The sequence below is a fragment of the Canis lupus genome, chromosome 5 (assembly GCF_011100685.1).
Source record: "Canis lupus familiaris isolate Mischka breed German Shepherd chromosome 5, alternate assembly UU_Cfam_GSD_1.0, whole genome shotgun sequence".
Lineage (NCBI taxonomy): Eukaryota > Metazoa > Chordata > Mammalia > Carnivora > Canidae > Canis > Canis lupus.
Window position 1 is genome coordinate 53,536,360 of NC_049226.1, and position 21,126 is coordinate 53,557,485.

Consider the following 21,126-nt stretch of genomic DNA (forward strand, 5'->3'; position numbering starts at 1 on the left):
TCTGGGAGGAGAGACCATGGTACGTGAGGGGGGTGGCGGCCTATTTGAGTGACGCTTAACTGATGAGATGAAGGTGGGTTCCTGGGAGGGGGCCGGCCGACTGTTCATTGATAATGTGTGCTTATTAGGAGATTCTTGATACCAGAGATGTGGTGGGGAGGCAGACAGTCAAGGCCTCTGCTTTCATGGAGTTTATATTAGGGAAGAAGGGACAGAGGAAAACAAACACACAAGTAAACAAAATCAGTTATTGATAAACACTCTGCAGAGACATAAGACAAAGGTGGGTCGGGGAGTAGAGTAGCTGGGTCATCAGGCGGAGGAAGCCACTGCAGAGAGAGCCTGAGGCAGGAAGGGCCTGCTAGTTAGATAAACAAAGGAATAAAATGTTCTGACCCATGCCTGGACCTTCCCTCTGCCCCACTGGCGACGTTCATTGCTACCCAGATCCTAGTGGCTCTAAGTCCCGTCCCCATTTACTTGTGAGAATTCCAGCCTGTTCAGAGGTTTGGCTTAGGCAAGGCGGGGTGGGTGGGAGGAAGGTGCGCTCTCGAAGTCTGCAGCTTGGCTGTTGCCGGGAGCTGCCCCCTGCTGGAGCATCTGGCAATCAGAGGCACTGCTTGACATCCTCACACTCGGAATGGCCAAGCCCTCCCTGATGGAAGTCTCCCCAAGGACACTGATGGAAGGCCTGAATGTCTAAGAACGCTGATATCTTGCAGAGAGGTGGATCCAGCATATAATGTAACGGGACCCCAGCTGGACTCCCTATCTTTGGGAAGCAGATAATGTGCTAGAGACCTGGGTTCATGGGCTTAAAAAAATATATATATATATTAATTATAATATATTATATCATATATATATAAATATATATGAGCGCTGAGGGCACGAGCTAGACTCTCATTCACCCTGGTAGTGCCAGCCCCTCACAACCATCTAGCACATAGAAGGCACTTTGCTTTAAAAAAAATATATATATATATATAAATAATATTATAATTATAATTATATAAATAATTATATAAATTATATAAATAAAACATATGCATATATAATAATATTATAATATACATTTTATATATAATTTACATATAAAATATATAATATTATAATATAATATTATATTATATATATATATATTTTTTTAAAACAAAGTGCCTTCTATGTGCTAGATGGTTGTGAGGGGCTGGCACTACCAGGGTGAATGAGAGTCTAGCTCGTGCCCTCAGCCCTCATTGATCTTGGAGATGAGTGGGCCTTTAATATCAAGGTAGGGATGCAATTCCAAGTGCACTGGGAGGCATTTGAACTACTCAGGAGACTTTCTGGGGCAGGTTACAGGGAACTTAACCCACGCTGGCTTGAATAATAAAGAGGGTTTATTGGTGCGCCATTAAGTGAAAGGTTGAAAGGTAGAGAGTCCTCAGATGTGGCCCAGCCAGGCTCCAGCCTGTGTCTGTGATTCCCTGGGCTCCGTTCTCCTCCCATGGAAGCCAGTGTCTCCTTCCCAAGGTGGCTTCCAGCAGGCACAGAGGCTGTGCTTGTTCATTCATGTTCTGGAGAGAGAGAGAGAGAGAGAGAGAGAGAGAGAGAGAGAGACAAAGACAGAGACAGAGACACAGAGAGACAGCCCTAGAATGAGAACAAAACATCAGTTCTGAGCCTCTGACTAATGGCTGCTCCTTACACCTTGCCCAATCTCTGCAGCCAAGAGAATGCACTGCTCGGATTACCAATTCCTGTAGCAGGGCGAATGGGACTCCCCAGATTAGCTAACGAGGCTCACCAGACCACAATGTTACAGGCAAGATGGATGCTGGGAAGTAGCAGCAATGCCTGTTAATTACCATGGGAAGATTTCAAGCAGATTTCAAGAAGGCGAATATAGCTTATTTGCATTTTTAAAGAACACTCTGCATTGGAGGAGGGAAAAAGAGCAAGCAGGGAGAACCATTTGGAGCTGATGATGGTGGCTGGGGCCCCGAGAGAGTGGTGGCAGGTGAGACGGAGCATAAAGGACAGATGTGAATCTTGTCTCTGTCACTTAGCAGTTGAGTGACAATGACACAGGTCTTAACCTCCCTACGACATTTTCCAGATTCATAATATGGTTGTATAAATTCTCAGCTTTCAGGATTATAGAGATACGTTAAATATATCTACCACAATGAGGGTCCTCAATACATAGCATCATTAGTATTATATGACGTAGCTCCTTACATGACATAGGAGTCCCTTCATATTCTGGACTCAAATAATTATGGGTGGGAGAGTGAAGGGGAGAGTCTCCCATGGTTACTCAGTACACACTCTCTTCCCATTCTGTGGTGGAGCCTCCCCAACTGGGAAAAAGTTATCCTGTAGCCAGTCCTGAAACTTGTTTTGTTCCCAGGGGATTTTTGTCCCCAGTCCTATCAATATGTGTCCATATCTTGACCAGCACAGAGAGCAGTTTGTCATGTTTTCTGTCTGCAAATATTGACAAAAGAATGAGAGTTGGCTCGGTGCACTTTAATGAGTAAGAAACTAACCAGCTTGCTCAAATTTCCAGGAATTTTCTCCTGAACTGAGCTGCAATGTGGTTTTTGCCACTCCTCAAAACCAATGTCCTAAGCCCAGGAAAGCCCCCTGTTATCACTGTCACTCCAACATGTTTGCACCAAAATCAGTGGGTTGAGTGTTGTTCTTGAGAATGGTAATTTTGCACAATGCCAGCAGAACCTTCCTTGGTAAGAGGGATATGCATTCCTGGCAGAAGGTGAGTGCACACCTAGGAGGAGATCCATGGGGCCCAGGGCATGGCACTACCTGTCTTTAGTTGGGTCTTAGTGGGGATTGGGGAAGCCATGAGTGTAGGAGTTTGACCGACCTGGGTTTTAATCTCATTTCTGTCATTCATTAGCTGTGAGATTGTTCATTCATTTAAAACAGGCCAGAGTATGTGGACAGGAAGTACAACACTGGCTCCTAAGAGAGGACTATCTAAGGGTTGGATACAGAGAAGTGGATTACAATAGAGCATGGCAATGGGGAAACCATGGAAGTTCCATGATGGGAGCCCAGAGAAGGGGCACCACCCGATCCAGTCTTGCTGTGGGGGGAGAGTCATGATGAGCTTCCTGACAGAAGCACAGAGGCATAGAGTGTTGGGAAGGAGAGCATTAGCCTGGAGAAGGAGAGGGTAGGGGATCAGAGACCATATTCCAGGTGAAAGGAAGCACAATCAAAGTTCTGGAGGCTGAACTGAGTTGGAGTGTGAGGGGCCAGGCGGGAACAGGTCAGGCTGGGAGGTCAGCAGGGTCGGATGATGAAAGCCCTGAGAGCCACTGCTGTTTCAGCTCTGAGGACAAGGGGAGCTATGGAGGGCTTGAGACAGAGGAAAGGAACGGGCACATGCACACCTGAAAGCGTTTTCAGTGACTGTGTGAAGAAGGGGCCGAAGAGGAACAAGCAGGAAACAGGGACAGCAGGGCTGAGGCTCCCAAAGTCCTGGGGAGAGAGGATGGCAGCCTGGATCGGGTTGTGACACTGGGGAGAGAGAGTAACATGTGGAATTGAGGGATATTTGGGAAGTGGTTCCTTGATCTCAGAGAAAGAATGTGCCAGACACTCTAGGTATTTCATTCTATTTCTTACATCATCTCTGTGAGGTAGATATGATTCCAGGAAGTTAAGCAACTTTCCACAACTAGTAAGTGCAGATACAGAATTCAAACCCAGGTCTGTCTGCCTCCAAACTCCTTGTTTTTCACCACTAGATTATGTGGCTTTCCTCAACCAAATACGACCATGTATCGCTTCTCATGTCTAAATTAAGGACCATAGAAGTTAGACCAATTCTGAAGAATTTAGGAGGAGTGACATGATGCACACCAAAGAAAGCTGATGATCGGTATCTTTGGGAGTGTCGTGCTGACCATTGGTGTCCACCTCCATCTATTACCGCCCGCCCTGCCCCCACTGCTGTCCTTGTCAAGAGTTTAACTAGGCCACTTCCCGACGAAGCATCCTGGGTGGACCTCCTCCCCCCTCAGAATTCATAGCACTGTTACCTTCCTATCCTTGTCTACACAAGTTTTGCTCACTGGCCTGGAAGCTCCTCAAGGACACAGACAATGTGTCATCAGTGAGATATTCCCAGGGCCTAGCCAAGGAGGGTAGACTCGAGAAACAGTGGATGTGACTGCGGGATGATCGTGGTCACGCCATGATGGTACAACCTGTTTGTCAGGGTAGACTGTGTCAGCGACGGCTCCGTTGGTGTCCATGATGCCCACTGCTTTGACCGTCTTGATGCCGACTCCTGTTCCTTCTCTTGTCCTGGGAAATCGTACTTTCTGCTTGTGGCCCCGCTTCCCCCTTGGAGCCCAGGCTGCAGTGTCCCCTTGCTACGTGCTCCCTGCAGTTCTTCCTTAGCTGTTATTCCCTTGGTTCCTTGGTACAAATTACATGTTTCTTCCAGCCTGACTTTAATCATCACAACCTTGAATCTTCATCAGACTCTCTGCCCTATCTCAAACCAGTGCTTAAAGGACACTCTTAACCCTCAGAAGAAATGGTATAATTTTCCTAAACATGGGTCATTTCCCCCTTGCATCAATGTCAGATATGAAACCACCACTTAGCAAGATGTACCAGAAATGCAGAATGTCTGAACAAAGGCTGTGGACAATAGTATTTTTTTTTCCCTTTCTCCAGTTCTGATCAATTGCCCTCCCAAAATAATCCGAATGCTTTATTTACTTCAGCTTTGGGTTTATTTTGAGATGAACTTTCCTGAAGCTGAGACTTAGGATGTGATTCTTATCCTGGTCACATCCTGGGGAGTTGTTTTGGGCCTCGTATGAATGGGCTCGGGCTTTTCCAGGGAGTCGCTGGCACCGAGGAAGAGGCCAGAGGATGTCAACTCCCGTGTGCGGTACAGAGGCACACATGACGCACCATCGGCTGGGGTGGAAGTGCTCCCTGGAGGGAGGCCCCGTCCCGGGCCTCACACATTACAGACTCGGGCAGAGGCGAGCCCAGCTCCGACGTTACCGATGATCTATTCCGGAGGCTGATGTGTCTCACGGTTTCCAGCATCTGAGTGATTTGTGAACGTTAGGAATTCAGACGCTGGATGATTAAAACTGCGAGTGCTGGGAATTTTCTCATTTCAGGAAATTTTGGTTGTGAAGCATGCTGGAACCTCACCAGCAGGCGGACCCGAAGGGCAGGAAGTCCAGGCCGGGGGCGGGAATGGGGCTGTGAGAACCGACCAGAAGGCAGCGAAGGGCCCTCTGCGATCGTGCCAGACAGATCTGAGTGTGAATCCTGCTTCCCTGAGCCTCGGTGTCTTCACTGGCAAAACTGGGATGATAGTGTCTACCTTGCAGGAGTGTTAGGACATGCCTGGCACATAGTCAGGGCTCGGGACAGGTGAACCCCCTTGGCTTCTGTAGGAGTGAGGGGAGCTGCAGTGCAGGCAGGTGGGTCTGTTTGATGACAGGTGGTGGTCCGTGGTCCATCTGAGTTGGAACCTGGAAGTTAAGGGACTGGGTCTGACTCTTAGCAGTGTGGGAAAGGGACTGGCCCAGACCAAGCAGGTTGTTGCAGTCATGAGGCTCAGGACAGGGCTTTAATCCAAACTCTGATCCGTGGGAAGAAGCTTCTGTAGCCCCACATTTATCCCAGCTAGTATTGTATAAAGCAGTGGTTCTCAAAGTATAGTCCAAGGAGGAATCTGACGCACTTTCCAGGAACCATGAGATCAAAATTATTTTCATCCTACTACTATGATTTTATTTTCTCTTTTCCTTGAGTTGGCGTTTGAACTGATGGTGCCAAAGCAACAGCGGGTAAAACTACTGGTGTCTTAGTTCACATGAAGGCAGTTGTACCAAACGACAGTAGTAATCATTGTATGACTCACCACCACACGTGCACAGTAAAAAAAAAAAAGAAGAAGAAGAAGAAAAAAAAGTCAGTTTCACTTCAGGGTGTGCTTGGTGAAGCAGTAAAAGTGACCAAATTTATTAAATTTCGACCCTCGAGTACTTATCTTTTTAATGTTTTGTGTGATGAAATGGGAAGTACCCATAAAGTATTTGTGCTGCCTCACAGGGTACAGTGGTGGTCTCGAGGAAGTACGCTGGCACGGTTGTTTGAGTTGGGAACTGAGCTAGTTACTTTTTTCTCAGAGCATCATTTTCCCTCGAAAGAATGACCGACACACACTGTGGTTATCAGACCTGGGTAGTTGGCCGATTTGGGGGGGCTGTCATTTCACAGAAAACAAGTGACAGTGTTTGCTGCCAGTGATCAAATGTGAGAGAGTTCAAATGAAAACTGAGAATTTTGGAAGACTCATATCCTCCACTGTGGGCTGTCACATTGCACACTGCTGCTACCCCTTAAGAAACCACCTCTCATCAAGTGCTGGTGGAGTATCAAAGAAGAATATCCAGTTACCTGAAGAGCCTATTAAAATAGTCCTCCCTTTGCCGACCCTACATCTGTGTGATGCCACATTTCTTCATTTAGTTCAGCTGTTAAACTAATTAAACAAGAAGGCTAAGACACTTCTAATGCAGCCTAGGCAAGCAAACCAGAATTTAAGCCTGTAAATGCCTCAAGTTTATGAAATCGAAATGTAAAGAAAACCCGATCACAGCCAAAAAGGCATTCCCAAATAAGGCAACCACTACTGAAGCTACAGCCAATCCAGTAATTTCTTTGCTTCCTTGTCTTGTCTGTGACAGTCTTGCCCCCAGCTCCTGCTAGGGAAGCACTCCTAACCACTACTGGTTTGATGCTGCCTGATTCAAATGGATTTTTGCCCAAATAAGCTCTTAACATTTTCACTGTGCCTCAGTTTACCTTTTAACACAAATACTGTATCACCATAGACTGAATGCCAAAGAGGTTGCAGAAATCCACCCGTATGCTAATAAGTCAGGTATTAAAGAGATTTGCCAATGTGTGAAGCAATGCCATTCTTCCTACTAATTTTATGTAGTTTTTTTTTTTTCATTTAAAATGCTATTTACTTTAGCATGTAGTGGGTTTGTTATTCTTATTTTATATAAATTAATGTTCTTAAAAGCATAGAACAAGTACTGTGTTATGTTAATAGTCACTATCCCATAGCATTATAATGTCCCCGCCAGGGGATCCCTGGGTGGCTCAGAGGTTTAGTGCCTGCCTTTGGCCCAGGGTGTGATCCTGGAGACCCGGGATCGAGTCCCACATCGGGCTTCCTGCATGGGGCCTGCTTCTCCCTCTGCCTGTGTCTCTGCCTCTCTCTCTGTCTCTCTCTCTCTCTGTGTCTCTCATGAATAAATAAATAAAATCTTAAAAAAAAAAAATGTCCCTGCCAGTTTCCCCCACCGGACTGGGAGGTCCCCAGAGCAAGACCTCCCTCTGATCCATCTCTATATGCCAGCACAGAGCTTGGTATCCATGAAGTAGGCATCAAGTTTGGAGAATCAATGAATGAGAAGCTGGAGGAAGGCAGGGCAGATCCCAACTGGATTCCTGATGGATAGGCAGATGCATGAGCCAGGAGGCTCAAGTCCAAAGTGGTCTGAGTGGGACATGAACAGGACCTGGATCAGGGTGGGAGCAGGTAAGAGAGGGCAAGAGAGGAGGGTCCCAATGTTTTGCAGTCAGTCTGACAGGATAGCCTTCCTTGAGCCGTGTACAGGGCTGGCCAGTGGGTGTAGCAGGCTGTGTGTAGACACGGGATAGAGATGGGCCCCACCTGCTGATGGGGCTGGGTCACACAGCCCGCCTGATTCCACCTGGATGGCAAGACAGACTTGCCAGTCTAGGGGTCTCTGTGTGTATGCCGCTGCGTGGGTTTGGGAGATCAGAGCTGAAAGAGTTAAGCCTGGAGCATTAAATATATGAGTCTTTCCGAAGTGTTCGAGCTACATTTTACATAATTAGGGTGTGTGTTTGACCATCTTGTCTTTGCGATTTGTTATTCGGAGGTATTTTTGGGCATCCAGGAAGGAAGGGGAAAATGTCATCAGTGTCTACTCAGTGCCAGGTGGTTTATTTATGTTTCCTCATGTAATCCTCACAAATGCCTCATGAGGAAAGAGCTAGTATTGCCATTTTGGACAGGAGAAAGATGAGACTCAGGGAGTATATGTTTCCATGGTCACAGTACTCATCAGTGGCCTGGTTGAGATTCCAAGTTTGTGTGAGTCCCAAGTCCATACTTGCGAAAATAAATTATTTATTTATTTATTTATTTATTTATTTATTTATTTATTTATACCACTGAAGTAAATGCATATTCACTGTCTAAAAACTAGAAGATACCGAAACAAGTGAAAAATAAAAATTACCCATTAATTCTTCCATTGAAAAATAAGAAGTATTGTCACAATGGTATTTTGACACTTTCCCCATGTGTATATTTTCTGCTTAACAGTATATATTGTAAACATCTTTCTGCACCTATAAATATGTTTCCATGTGATTTAAAAGGGCTGCATAGTAGTTCATTATGTGAATGTGCCATTCATTTAACCAATGCTCTGTTGTTAAATAATTTAGTTGGCATCTGGTTTATCACTAGTATCAAGAAATACTGTGATAAACATCTTTGAAGTTTAACCTTTGTGTGTATCTTTACTTCCTTAGGGTAAAATCCTAAAAATGCAATTGATGATTTAAAGTACATTTGAGTTTTAAAGACATTTCAATATATAGTATTGTCAAATTATGCCCAGGAAAGCTATAAAAATTTAAATTTCCATTAGCAGTGGGTGAACATTCCTGTGTTCCTGCTCCCTCAACGAATGATATCAAAAGATCTCTGCCAGTTGGATAACCAAACACAAAACGTCTGTTTTAGTAAATCTGCATTCTTCCAGTGCCACCTTCTTGTTTCTTGATCCAGACTGAGTATCTGTACTAGGATATGAAAATTTCGACTATGTTAGTTACCCAAGGAGATGATCTTCTATGTCCTGTATGAGCTGGGTGGGGTGGCAGTGGCCAGGGAGTGAAGCTGGAGTGACTTCGGTTAAGCAATGGGACAGGTTGGATGGAGAGCGATTGGGTACCAGTAATTATTCTCACCAACAGGGTGTTGGCTGGTGGTTAGAGTCTGGCCCAAATGCACAGCAAGGGTGAGTTCTGTCAAGATGTACTTGCTCCTCAGGGACTGTGGGCAGTCCAGAGGCAGAACAGGTGCCAGGAAGTCCACCAGGATGAGTGAGATCTACGCGGAGAGGGGTGGACCGCCGTCTCAAAAGGGGGCAGACACTCTTGTGGATGGCAGCTTCAGGAGGGTCAGAAAGAGGTAGCATTTCCACGGTAGGAAAGAGTGCTTTTTCTGGCAGCTGCATGTCCTACCTAATGGCTTGGCCACCAAAGGGTCTCACAGTTTGTCATTCACTCCTTCGGTGAATTCTCCACAGCTGTGCCGGTTTTCAAACGTAGACGTCTACTTTGTGAAGTCTCTGGAAAACAGGTTGGCAGTGGATCTTTGCCTCAGGGGTGGACTTTGTTAAGCAGATTGGAGGAGGACTCGGGAGCCAAACTGTGCATGTACCTTGCTAATTCAAGGTGACAAGAATGGAATGTCCCTATTGGCATAATAAGCTCGTGCTTGCCCTGAAAGCAGACCTACCGGTAAAACTAACCCCTATATGCAAAGCTGTGTGATAAACATGATATAGGAACAAGAAGTAAATACATATAACCTCTTTATAAGACTTGTCAATTATTTACCACACAGTTGGGGCAGTCCCAGGCATAGGGCTGTAAATGCCACGGATTGTTGGGCTGAATCTGCCCCATAGGCAGTGTCCCTTGGTTTGACTTTGTGACCTTCTCTATTTTTCAGTTGAAATGGTTGGCCAGCTCCCTTGCAGTGTGACTCGCCTTCTTATGGAAGTCATGGGGGTTTTCTGCCTCTCCTGGCTGGGAGCCCTTTGAGGCCTTTCAGGTGACTTGACATTTTTCTGTTCTGCCCTACTGATTTTAACGGTCAAGTCTGAGTGCCGTCAGATTGTTCCACATTGTGCTCGTGTCTAAAGGCCTCAGGCTCAGGGTTTGCTCTGGGATAGGGTCTGACAAGAGCAGAAGCCCAATTCCAGAGGAACTCAGGGTAGGTGCAGGGAGAGTTGGGGACTCGGGCTCTGACAGTGGCCCGCAGAAGCACCTCAGACACCTTTGCAGAGATTGGGACCACCCTGTGAGCGAGCTCAGTGGGCTGCCCTGCTTGCTCCCCCAAAGCCTGAGTGCCCACACCGGGGCTCCTCAGGGTCCTGAATTAGTGAAGCTAGAGGCAGAGAAGGAGAGGGCGAGTGGTCCCAACTGCAGGAACAGGGGTGCTTTCAAGGTGGGGGCCTCAAAGAAAGTGAGTATTGAAACCAGTCACTGGCCAAGCAGTGTCTAAACGTGGCCTGTCTATGCTCAGGTGGGTGTAGAGTAGGGAACTGCTGTATCCTCTGCCTCGTTGCAAAATATATGAAGGTGGCTTACTGACAGAGATGCACTCAAAAGTGCAAGATAAAATAGACTTTGAGTGGAACAGCGAAGGGAAAGGTAGGGAAGAAGTAGGAAGCTGTGGGCAGGTGGGTTAAGTGCAGACGGCACAGGTGTTCACAGGTCTTTCCTGCTTGCCAGTGGGGGGCCACCAGCCCCGTTCAGGTTTGCTGTTAGTCAAGGAAAATGGGGCATATCCAATCTATTCTTCAAAGCCCAGCCCATATGTCTCACCTCGCCTGAGAAGTCTCTACCGAATATATGTGGGCACAAGACATATTTTTATGTGTAAACATGACTTCTCTCAAAGGCTTGAGTTTCCTCAAAGTGGGGTCTTATGTTTACTTTGGAAGGATGAGCCTTGGGAGATATGATTTGGGAATTAGACAGGACTGAGCTCCATCCAGGTTCTGGAACATTAACTGTGTGACCTCGGAAAGCTCTTGAACTTCCCTGAGCTTCAGGACGTTGCTGAGAATATTTCAGCGGGAGGGGGACTATTTTGGGTCTGGTTTTCATGGATGAAGAACCTGGCACTCAGTCAATATACAGGTTCTCTGGTTCTCTCCTTGCTCTACACATGGCATATGGTATCTCTCTGACCTCACAGAACCTTGGCAAAGGGGGCTCCAAGAGCTTCAGTGGCTTGTCAGAGATCCCACAGCCGGATGCGAGGACTCAAACCTGGACCTTCTGGGTTCACAGCCCTTGCTTTTTCTACTATCCACACTGCTTCTCTCCAACACCCTCAGCTCAGCTGCCTGCTAGAGAAGTTTCCTTTCACAAAGGGTCCCAAGTTAGCAGAAATGTCATCGGGTCGACAAGACAAGTGCCTGCTTGTCCTTGGGGTGCTTCTGACCTTTGCTTCATGCCTGTACTCTGGGCTATTTTGGGCCTGGGGGATGTAAAGAGGGTCTGTGGTGGGAAGACAGCTAGTACAGCTGCTTCGTGCTGCCAAGAGTCATGGAGAGCTTGAACTGAAGCCTGCAGAGTGCGCTTGAGGCTGCTGGCTTTGTTGAACAACACAGGATCCCTCATTCTTGGAGAAAACTTAGAAGTAGAACCTTTCCACGAGGCATTTGGAATGAAGGCACAGGGGAACAGAAGCTAGCCTGGGTGCCAAGAGACCAATCATTGTTGTGGAACGTGGTGGAGGAAGTGGGCGTCAGACCTCCGGGTGCTGGGGAGTGAGACAGGGGTGGGCTTGGTGTTGGGGTGGCCTCCGTGGGGAGTCGAGTTCCTGTGTAACCGGACATTCACTTGCCCTCAGGATCTCTCGGGACTGTCTGGGTGTGTGGGTTCAGACTAGAAAAACATCTCCTTGGCTGCAGGCTCAGTGGCTACTCACTAGTTTCCACTTCTCGAACCAGGGCAGCATAGTGCTCAGGGACTCAGCCGCACAGACGCTCACTGCCGAGCGAGTCCCAGCCCAGCCACAGAATCCCGCAGCCCTATGGACTGCTTTTGCAAGGTCCAGGGCCACCACGGCTCCGTGGCTGAAACTCAGTGATGTCACTTAGCTTTTTCCTTTATAGAAAAATGAGAAATGAAATAGGATTAGGTCCCAATCAGATACACTAGGTCTATGATATTAGTTAATCATTACAGTCACTGTTTACAGTGTTCGCTCCGTGTCCCTGTGACTCTGGGTGATAGGGACACAAAAATAAAGACGATATGGGCCCTGCCTTACAAAGAGTCTTGTGATGGGGACAGGTGTCTAGACAGGTCAGTAGGCAAGCCCTGGTCCTGCAGGGCCTTGTGTTCAGACCAAGGACCCATTGAGCTTCAGCAGTGGCAATAGAACACCTGATAGGTTCTTAGCAGACAAGTGGCAAGATCTCTGGATACTTGAGGGTGAATTTGAGTGAAACAAGCCTGGAAGCTGATATACACCGGAGGCCCCAGATTTCAGAAACATTCAGTAATTTAGAAAAGGTATGTAGATACAGGCAACCTAATCCCGGAAGTATTAACTGACAATCAGCTTTAAGAACCTAATGATTTTTCACTTGACATTTTCCGAAATGTATTTACAGCTCTTTTGAGCCTCTTAAAAGCCTCCCTCGGGCCTCACTGAGGTTTTCCTGGTAGTCTGCTAATATGGGGCTCAGACTCTATTCCCAAGTGATTCGTGATGCCTGTCTTCTTCACAAGTGGGATGGGTGGGTTTTCCCCTCATGAAGGAAGGGCACCTTTCTGTTCCTTCCAAATTTCACTGAGTTTTCCCTTAGCTCCCCTTACCCTTTTTGGGTTCCTGAGGTTGAGTGGCCTCTTGGGTATATAACTCATGAGGGGTGGGGTTGATGAATGTGTGAAGCCTCAAAGCACAGCCAAACCAGTAGAATGATTTACCCCCAAAGCGTTCAGGCTAGGAGGAGAGAATCACAGTGTAGTTAGCTGGGAGGGGATCTCAGGATCTGTAGCTGGCTGGAGCGGGAGCGGGTGGAGGGTCAAGTTCATTAGGCAAGGGGATAATGTCAATGGAAAATGGGCAATGACGTCAGAATCTAGGAGCTTCAAGAGCAGGGTGGAGTGAGGCTGGAGGAAGAGACAAGGACCGATAGTTGAGCACTAGGGACACAAAAACCAAGACTGTGCTTTGCATACCCCTTTTCTCATAATCCCACATACTAGAGTTGCAGGCACTGTGGCTCAGCAAGAAGGATGCAGGGTGCTGAGGCAAAATATAACCTTGAATGGGAATATAGGTTTAACAGCATTTTAGACAAAGACAGAAGCAAAAAAAAAAAAAAAAAAGTAATCAAAGAAAAAGAAGATTCTAGCAAAAAGCAGAAAGAAAGGACAAATAGAGTTAACATCCTCTTAAATTTATGAACTCTAGTGGTTGAGAATATGTGGCTCATAGATGATTTTAAACACCAAACCTCTGCTCGTGTTATATAGACATGGTAATGGAAGGACCTGGAAGTCCAGGCCTGATACATTTCCTTTCTCCTAGGAAAGGAGATGCCGGAGGGAGTTTTGTGAAAATACCAGCCAGTTTGAAGCTTCTAAAAATCTTTGTTTTTTCTTGATGGTGCAGACATATCCACTTAAGTGTGTCAGTGAGAGCATACCTATGACTCTCCTCTGCCATTCTCCTTGGGTGCAAGGATGGGTTTCTAGATGGGGGTTGCTCATTCTGGCTGTTTTTAACTTGGATTGGGAGGAGTGCTTGTGGCTGCCCTTACTGCTGTCCTTACCTTTTGCTGTCAGCCAAGCTGATGGAGCCCCCTCTGTGGCCCTCTGGAGGTGGCACGCGTGGCCCAAGGGCGGCTGTGAAGGTGGTGGAGGTATATTTCCCCGCACAGGGTGCCTAGCTGAGGGGAAGAAATGCAGCCTGTGCTCAGCTTGCTAACCATGTGCGCTGGCACAGGGGAAGCGGTGCCTTTTTCTGTTTTACGTAAAAACGTCATGCATGCCACGGGTGGCCTTGTCCTCCCTCATGTGAGATCCTCTCAGCCGTTCACATTTGCTATTCATAGCAACCTAGTGACGCAGAGGATCACTGATGATTATGTTGCCCAATTGCAGTTGACGAGATGGGAGGGCAGGGAGTTTGACTTACTTGGGCTAGTCTCTCGGTTTGCCGAAGTCAGAAGTTAAACCCACTGAGGATCATAAATCCAACGCTCTTTCCCCTGTGCCTTCCACTGGCATCTGTCCCTCCCCATACTCCTATCACAGAAAGTCCCAACAAGCAAGCCTGTGACTCCGAGGGGCTGCCAGGACAGGGGTCCTAGCTCCGCAGCACACGGCCTGGTGGAAGTGCGCCCTTCACAGAATCATGGCACCAGGCGGTGCAGGTGCCTGCATGGGAAGGCCTCACTAAACCTCTGCCCCAGTTGGCCTCAAATTCATCCCTTTTTAGCAAACTTAGGCTCTTCCCTTGCAGGGTGGGGTTGAGAGAGGCAAGGAGGGTGGCGGGGGGTGGGGCCTGGGTGGGTTTGCAAAACATTAATGAATGTGATCTGTGCCTTTTCCCTGACCCAGCTTGGCCAGCTGCACTGTTCTGAAATTCCACATTCCATTGTTCTCCTTCTAAGAAAACAGAACTGGCTCTATTCAGCCCTAGGAATTGTCTGTGTAGACTTGTTTAAGAGAATTTGCAAACCAGATGGATTTACTGTTTACTGTCTCTTCCAGTCCCAGGGAAAAACATTATTTCTGAAGATCATCAGCAACCTGTTCTAAAAGTTTTCCCAACCATCCTTCGTGTTCTGGTCACTACTCTGGCTTCATACAGCTTTCTCACTTCTTACCTGTCTGTCTGCACATTTATCACATCCCAGCCATGGTGGTCAGCTCTCGAATTTATGACCCAATTCCCTTCTCTGCACACTAGCCTTTGTCAGTCTGTGTGGTTCCAGTGGTGAGCCCTGGTAGCCATGCACATGATAGTCCTGCTCACAGATGATTAGGCTGGGAGCGTGCACCCTACTCGAGCAAGGTTTGGGAACTTTGGGACTGGGATAGCAAAGAAGATTCAGTCTCTTTCTGAGTTGCTCGCTCTGCATGGCATAACTGGGAAGATGCTGCCAACCATGTGGTCTATCACTAGATCGTGGGGGTAGGGGAGCAGATTCAGAAGCTAGTGTAATTGAAGGAGAAGAATGAAGCACATTTAGAAGAGAAACTGAGGATAAAAGCTGGAGGCAGAGGCTCCAGACCTATCTGAGACCCAATCCTGTCCTATTGGGGGGTCAGTGCATGCCTGATAGCCATGTGATAAGATGCTCCTTTTTTGCTCAAATTATCCTCCGTTGGCTTTTATAAATTACAATTAAGAGTCCTTTCTGATATTTTAGCCAAGTGTTTCAAAGTGTCATCTCTGAGCCAGCATCAGCATCTTCAGCGGGGAGCATGGTAAAATGGTAAAATCTCAGGCCCCATCCCAGACCTAGTGAATCATCAAGTCTGGAGGGGAGGCCCAGCAGTCTGGGTTCTAACAGGCTCTGCAGGTATCTCAAGGTTGAGAACCACCCACCTAGCTTGCGATGTCTAGTAGTGGATGGAAGGGCATGGACCTTGAGGCAGACTGACTTGGATTTGGATCGTGGATCTGTGTGAGCTAGTGATACAATTGTGGGCAAATCACCTCATCTCTTGCAGACTCAGATTTCTCAGGGTGATAATGATGTTTATATTATATTGCAGTTTTAAGAGAAGCACACACTTCTGGATATTTGAAAAGCAATCATTTTCAATCTTGCCTCTATGGAACCTATTCTGACATGAGAAGACAAGTGGCATTGACCCAGGTCATGTACCATGGAGACACAACCTGAGAGTTTTTAAAAAATCACCTTAACAGGGATCCCTGGGTGGCGCAGCGGTTTGGCGCCTGCCTTTGGCCCAGAGTGCGATCCTGGAGACCCGGGATCGAATCCCACGTCGGGCTCCTGGTGCATGGAGCCTGCTTCTCCCTCTGCCCCTCTCTCTCTCTCTCTCTCTCTGTGACTATCATAAAAAAATTAAAAAAAAAATCACCTTAACAGAATAGGTGACTATTCAGGGTTTATACCACATCTGTGCACCTAGATCTTCACACTGATGCTAGACTCCCCTAGGCTATCATTGGATGTTTGAAAATTAAATCCAGTTAGTCTGAAACTCATTCTGATTCCTCAGGTTTCACTGACCTGTTTTTCTGCTGTACTATGAAAACCATACAGTCTGGACAGTCCTAGGAAAAAACGAAGAAAGCCACTGGTTTATATTTGAAGAAGGAAAGCAGAGGCCTCAGTTCATTAATTTATTTCTTCACTTATTCACTCACTGACTCATTCATTCATTCATCCACCTGACACTCACTGAGCTACTTCTCTGTCTAGACACCATGTTAGATACTAGAGACTGACAGATAAGGCCTTTTTGACATGCCCGTCCCCACTGATTGTTGCCAGATTACAGTATGAGCAAAGATTCGGAGGAGGCAGGAAATGGTCATGGCATGAGGAGATCACAGTCAGGAGATATGTCTTAGGAAGGGTGAGTGTTAGGAAGTATTGAAGGATGTGCATCAAAGCCAATGATAGAATGGGAGTCAACATCTGCTTTGGTTTCCACAGCACGCTGTCCTGTAATTATCAGTGGTGGATGTTTTGCAAGGACCTCCCAGTTCTTTGGGCTGCATCTGAGCCGATCACCGGTGGATGACCCTACAGTAGGTAGATTCCTCTGCCAAATACTGCTCATGCTGTTCATACTCTACGAGGGGTGGGCTGGTTAGCGCTCATTAAAAAGGAATCCTGTGTTTGCTACTGCTTGACAGCTAAATCAGTCCAACCCCAAGTGAACTCCTTCTGGTATCCAGAAAGTCTGGCTATTTTCTAGATGAATCTCCACCCAGTTCTTGGCTTTCATATCACTGGAACCTCCAGTTACATGCAAAATGGGGCGAAAACATCAAACCTCTCCCCAGACAGCTCTTCTGGAAATATGTCCAGTTGGATGCTTCCTCAGACATATCTTTAGGGAAGTCTGGGACCAAGAGTTCAGATGCAAAAGAGATGTGGCTGGTCTGAGAGAGAAGATGGCTACCCCGTGGTTCCCTGTTAAACGCTGCTTCCTATTTGACAGGTGGTTTTTCTGTTTGTGTCAACTATAGAACGCCCTAACGGAGTAAACTTATATATCTTGCCTATTCCCAGACTTTATAGAAAAGAATAGAAATAATGACTAGCCTGTCATATGGGGTTGATAACATCTTTGACCTCATTTGACCCTGGCCACTACCTCAGGAGAAGAGTTACTAGCATTTTATTCCCATTTAACAGATGATGAGATGCGGCTCATTTCATGCAAGTGTCTGAGCCTGTTTTTAATCCCAGTTTCTTGACTGTAGATTTTATGCTCATTCTGTTGCACTAGGCTGTTCTCAAGGAACACCACTGTTGCCAGTACATAAGATTACAAGGAACTTCCTGGGGGTCCTCAGAAATATGGAAACAAGATTATCCTTTGAGAGTTAAAGTTGAAGACAGGCACAAGAGGATTAGTGAGGAGACAGGATGGCTCCTAGGACTGTGAGAGTCAACTGATCTTAATCCAGCCATAGATCTTAAATATATCTGAAGAAGGAAGGAAAGCAGAGTCATAGAGGGAAATTTTGGCACTCTGTCCATGCTGTGTGCTAGGAATCACATAAGACTATCTTAATTAGGTGCTATTAGATAGTTTATTCATGTAATTCCTCTTGCACTGATACGAAGGTCACCCTGCAATCTTCAGCATATATGATGTGACATCCCAAGCAGTGTGGCCCAGAGGGAGAGAATGGGTTATTTGTGCCAGTGTGTGGATTCTGCTTCCATACTACGGTACCTTTTTGCTCTCACTGTCCAATAACACGTGAGCAATCCGGTTTCCAGATCAGCTCTCGGTATGGATGAGTGAAGGATCAGCTCTTGGGAGCTGACAAAAGCAGGTTTCTTAGCTTTCGGAACTACAGGATAAATCCCAAACTTGGGCAAGTTCAGTGAGGATGTAAATAAAACATTCCCCTGGAAGGCGTTGTGGAAGACTTCCCCTGTAAGGTACAGCCTTACTTGGTGGTGTGTCTTTTTTGCTTCACAGACACAGCTGGAGTTAGGGCCCACAGCTGTGCCCATAGCCTTGGCCTTGTTCTTCCTAGAGGCCAGTAGTGCCAACACATCTAGGCCTTGTATCAGTTTCTGCCCAGACCATTGGCTGATCACCTGATCAGTTCAAGAGGACATCCTAGGAGCTCAGAGGAAGGCACGATTAGTGAGACATGGTCTCTCCAATTCAAGTGCCTCATCTTGCAGAAGAGACAGATTTGTGCATAGGTAACTGTAATCATTTCAGTGGATTGCTGTATTCTGTGAATGCATCAGCCTTTTACCAAACCTTATTTTATGAGGTTTCACTTGTTTTTCACAAGTTACCCATGAACAGATGCAAACATACAGTCTCAAGAAGCGAAGTGGTTACAGAGCTAGTATGCGACCGAATGTATTTTTGACCCCCCAAGACAGAAGCTGTGGGAGAGGTTGTCAGTTGTCACTGGTGTGTGTTCTAGATGGATGGGAATATAGAGCATGGGGCTGAAATTGCCCTCCTGGTAAATTTCCACACTGCTCTGGTTCTTTCTTGGGACCTCATTAAAAGGAGGGTCCCTAGGCAATTTGAATACCTTCATTGGTATGTGAGAGACCTGGCAAACAAATAGATCCAAATCTGGAGTTCTAGTTTAAATGGGATTAATTAAAGGGGCCTAGTAACCATTTTCAGTAGCAAAAATTATAATGGAAGTTAGGCCTTTATCTTAGATAATTTTGCACATACTGAAGAAACTGATTTGGCTGGAATTCTATGGATCCAATCTAAGTACAAAGAGTATCTCATCCTCTTCATAAGTTCCTTTTAACTGGGTAAGTATCGGTTCATTGACCTTTAATAAACACATCTTGAGTATGTACCTACCTCGCATAGGACACCGAACTGTGTTCTAGGGATATAGAAACAGAAAATATTTTTTCCTACTTCAAGAAACTTGCATTTTAGGGAAGGAAGCATATCTGTGAAACTTTTTTTTTCTTTTAAAAAATAATCTCTTCACCCAGTGTGGGGCTTGAACTCATGACCCAGAGACCAAGAGTTGCATGCTCTACTGACTGAGCCAGTCAGGTGCCCCCTTGCATATCTAAGTAAGCATTTTCAAACATTTTCTTTCAAATTAAAACAAGAATACATTCTCATTGCAAATAACTCAAACAGCAGAGAGTATTTATTTTTTAGATGCTGGAGAGCCATTGAAGGATTTTATCTTGCGGCCTAATGTAAGAGGCTTGGCGTTTGGAAAGATCCTCCTGGCTGCAGTGTGGGGATTGGCCCCTAGCTGGTGCTGGCTGGAGGCAGGAAGCCTGGGAGACCAGCGAGGAGGCCACAGTACGATTTTAGCCAGAGATGGCAGTGGGCCTGAGCCAGGGCAGAGGCTGCAGACGTGGATTTCAGAGATCATTGGGTGGAAAAGTATGTGTTGGGTGACTGAAGAATAGGGGAAATAAAGCAACTTTGACTCAAGAAAGGAGCCTTGCTAGACAAGCCTTTTCACAAGCTGGTCTCCTGGAAAGGGCCTTGAAGGCACAGCTAACCAAACAACCGTCCCTCCTGGGCAAGGGCTCCCCACTAGGTGAATGGTTTGCCGTATTTCCGATTCCAGGAACTGGCTGGAATAACACTTATGCAATGGGAACACACGAGGCCCACCTCCAGGAGCCTGGCTGGCGCAGAACTTGGCAAGGCTGGAGTCCTCCATGCAGTGGAAAGTCCTGCTGATCTGCTACAAGTGAGCAGCCCTTGGATGGCTGACTTCAGGGGACGTCAGAGCTAGCTGCGTGGATGCTGTGTGGGCCTGGAGCTGCTGGCAAGGGAGAGCTGGGGCCGTGCATCTCTAGTGGAACCAGTAGAGGACAATGCACAGGCAGGAAGCTGCTGTCTCTTTCATGCAGTGGCTAGAGTGTGTGCTTGGGAGCCAGAATAGCACTGTGTCACCCAGAATAAGTCACTTAATCTCTTTGATCCTCAGTGTCCTTGTGTGTGAAATGGGTTACTCATAGCAGTTATCTCCTGGGGTTGTTGCAGGAATAAGGAAAATAAGGGAAGACTGCTAGAACTGTGCCCAGCACTTTGCAGAGAGTTGGTAAGTGGTTGGTAAGCAGTTACTGGCTGAAAGATCATGACTTTCTAACAAATGCAGCTCCCAGGAGACTGAGGGGCGGGGGGCCAGGGCAGAAGGACATCTGTCAAGTCAAAGAACAAGTAAGAATAAACTTGTAATAATAAAGACAGATTCATTTTATGTGTGTGGGGTGGGTAGGCTCCTGAATATTTGTCTGCAATCCAAACGTATGCAAATCAAATCATTCTCAAAGTCTCAAGGAAGTTTCTTAAGCACTGATATCCCAGGGGGAGTCTTTCTGTAAAGCTGCTGCTGCTGATTATTATAATATGGTGCTACTGTCTCACCTGGAGCTCTTGGAAGAAAGACACAATTCGTGTAGTTTTAGCATTTCTTTGCTGCACTTTTTTTTTTTAAATTTTTTATTTATTTATGATAGTCACACAGAAAGAGAGAGAGAGAGAGGCAGAGACATAGGCAGAGGGAGAAGCAGGCTCCATGCACTGGGAGCCTGACGTGGGATTCGATCCTGGGTCTCCAGGATCGCGCCAAAGGCAGGCGCTAAACCGCTGCGCCACCCAGGGATCCTTGCTGCACTTATTAAACCGAATTGTTTGTTGAAGCCCATATTTGTGTAGTGTCCCTGGAGCAATCCAGAATTGTAGGTGAAGGCTTAAGTCAGGTCCCTATTTTACAGGTGAGGAAGCTGAAGCACAGTGGGATCTTAGGGTGAGGGGGTTGCCTAGATTCAATCAGAGGAGAAGGGGTGGACTTAGAATCCAAAGCCATGTCTTCCCTCAGTCCAGTGTTTATCTCTCTCCGCTGTTGGCTCTTTCTAAGGGGGTGATGAGTCCTCTTTCTGCACACGTGTACAAGGCATGACACAGACAACCTTGGTTGGGGGTGGGGGATTGGCAGGGGAGGCAGGAGATGGGATTTCACCACTGAGCATGGGTGTTTTATGTCTGAGTGCAAGCATGTAGGGT

The 21,126-nt window shown here is 46.6% G+C and overlaps 1 long non-coding RNA gene across 16 annotated transcripts in view; it reads left to right on the top strand.

Moving 5' to 3' along the window:
• The window catches only part of LOC102156622, a 121,022-nt gene that overhangs the window by 16,545 nt on the left and 83,351 nt on the right, over window positions 1-21,126 (top strand). For 2 of the 16 annotated variants that reach the window (XR_005359727.1, XR_005359730.1), the window contains exon 3: window positions 16,566-16,660. The exons of 11 other annotated variants lie outside the window; for them this stretch is intronic. This is a non-coding gene — a long non-coding RNA (uncharacterized LOC102156622). Of the gene's footprint in view, window positions 1-2,640; window positions 2,762-16,565; window positions 16,661-21,126 lie in introns of those variants that run through there. 3 more of the 16 variants (XR_005359733.1, XR_005359741.1, XR_005359734.1) reach the window with 2 other exon arrangements.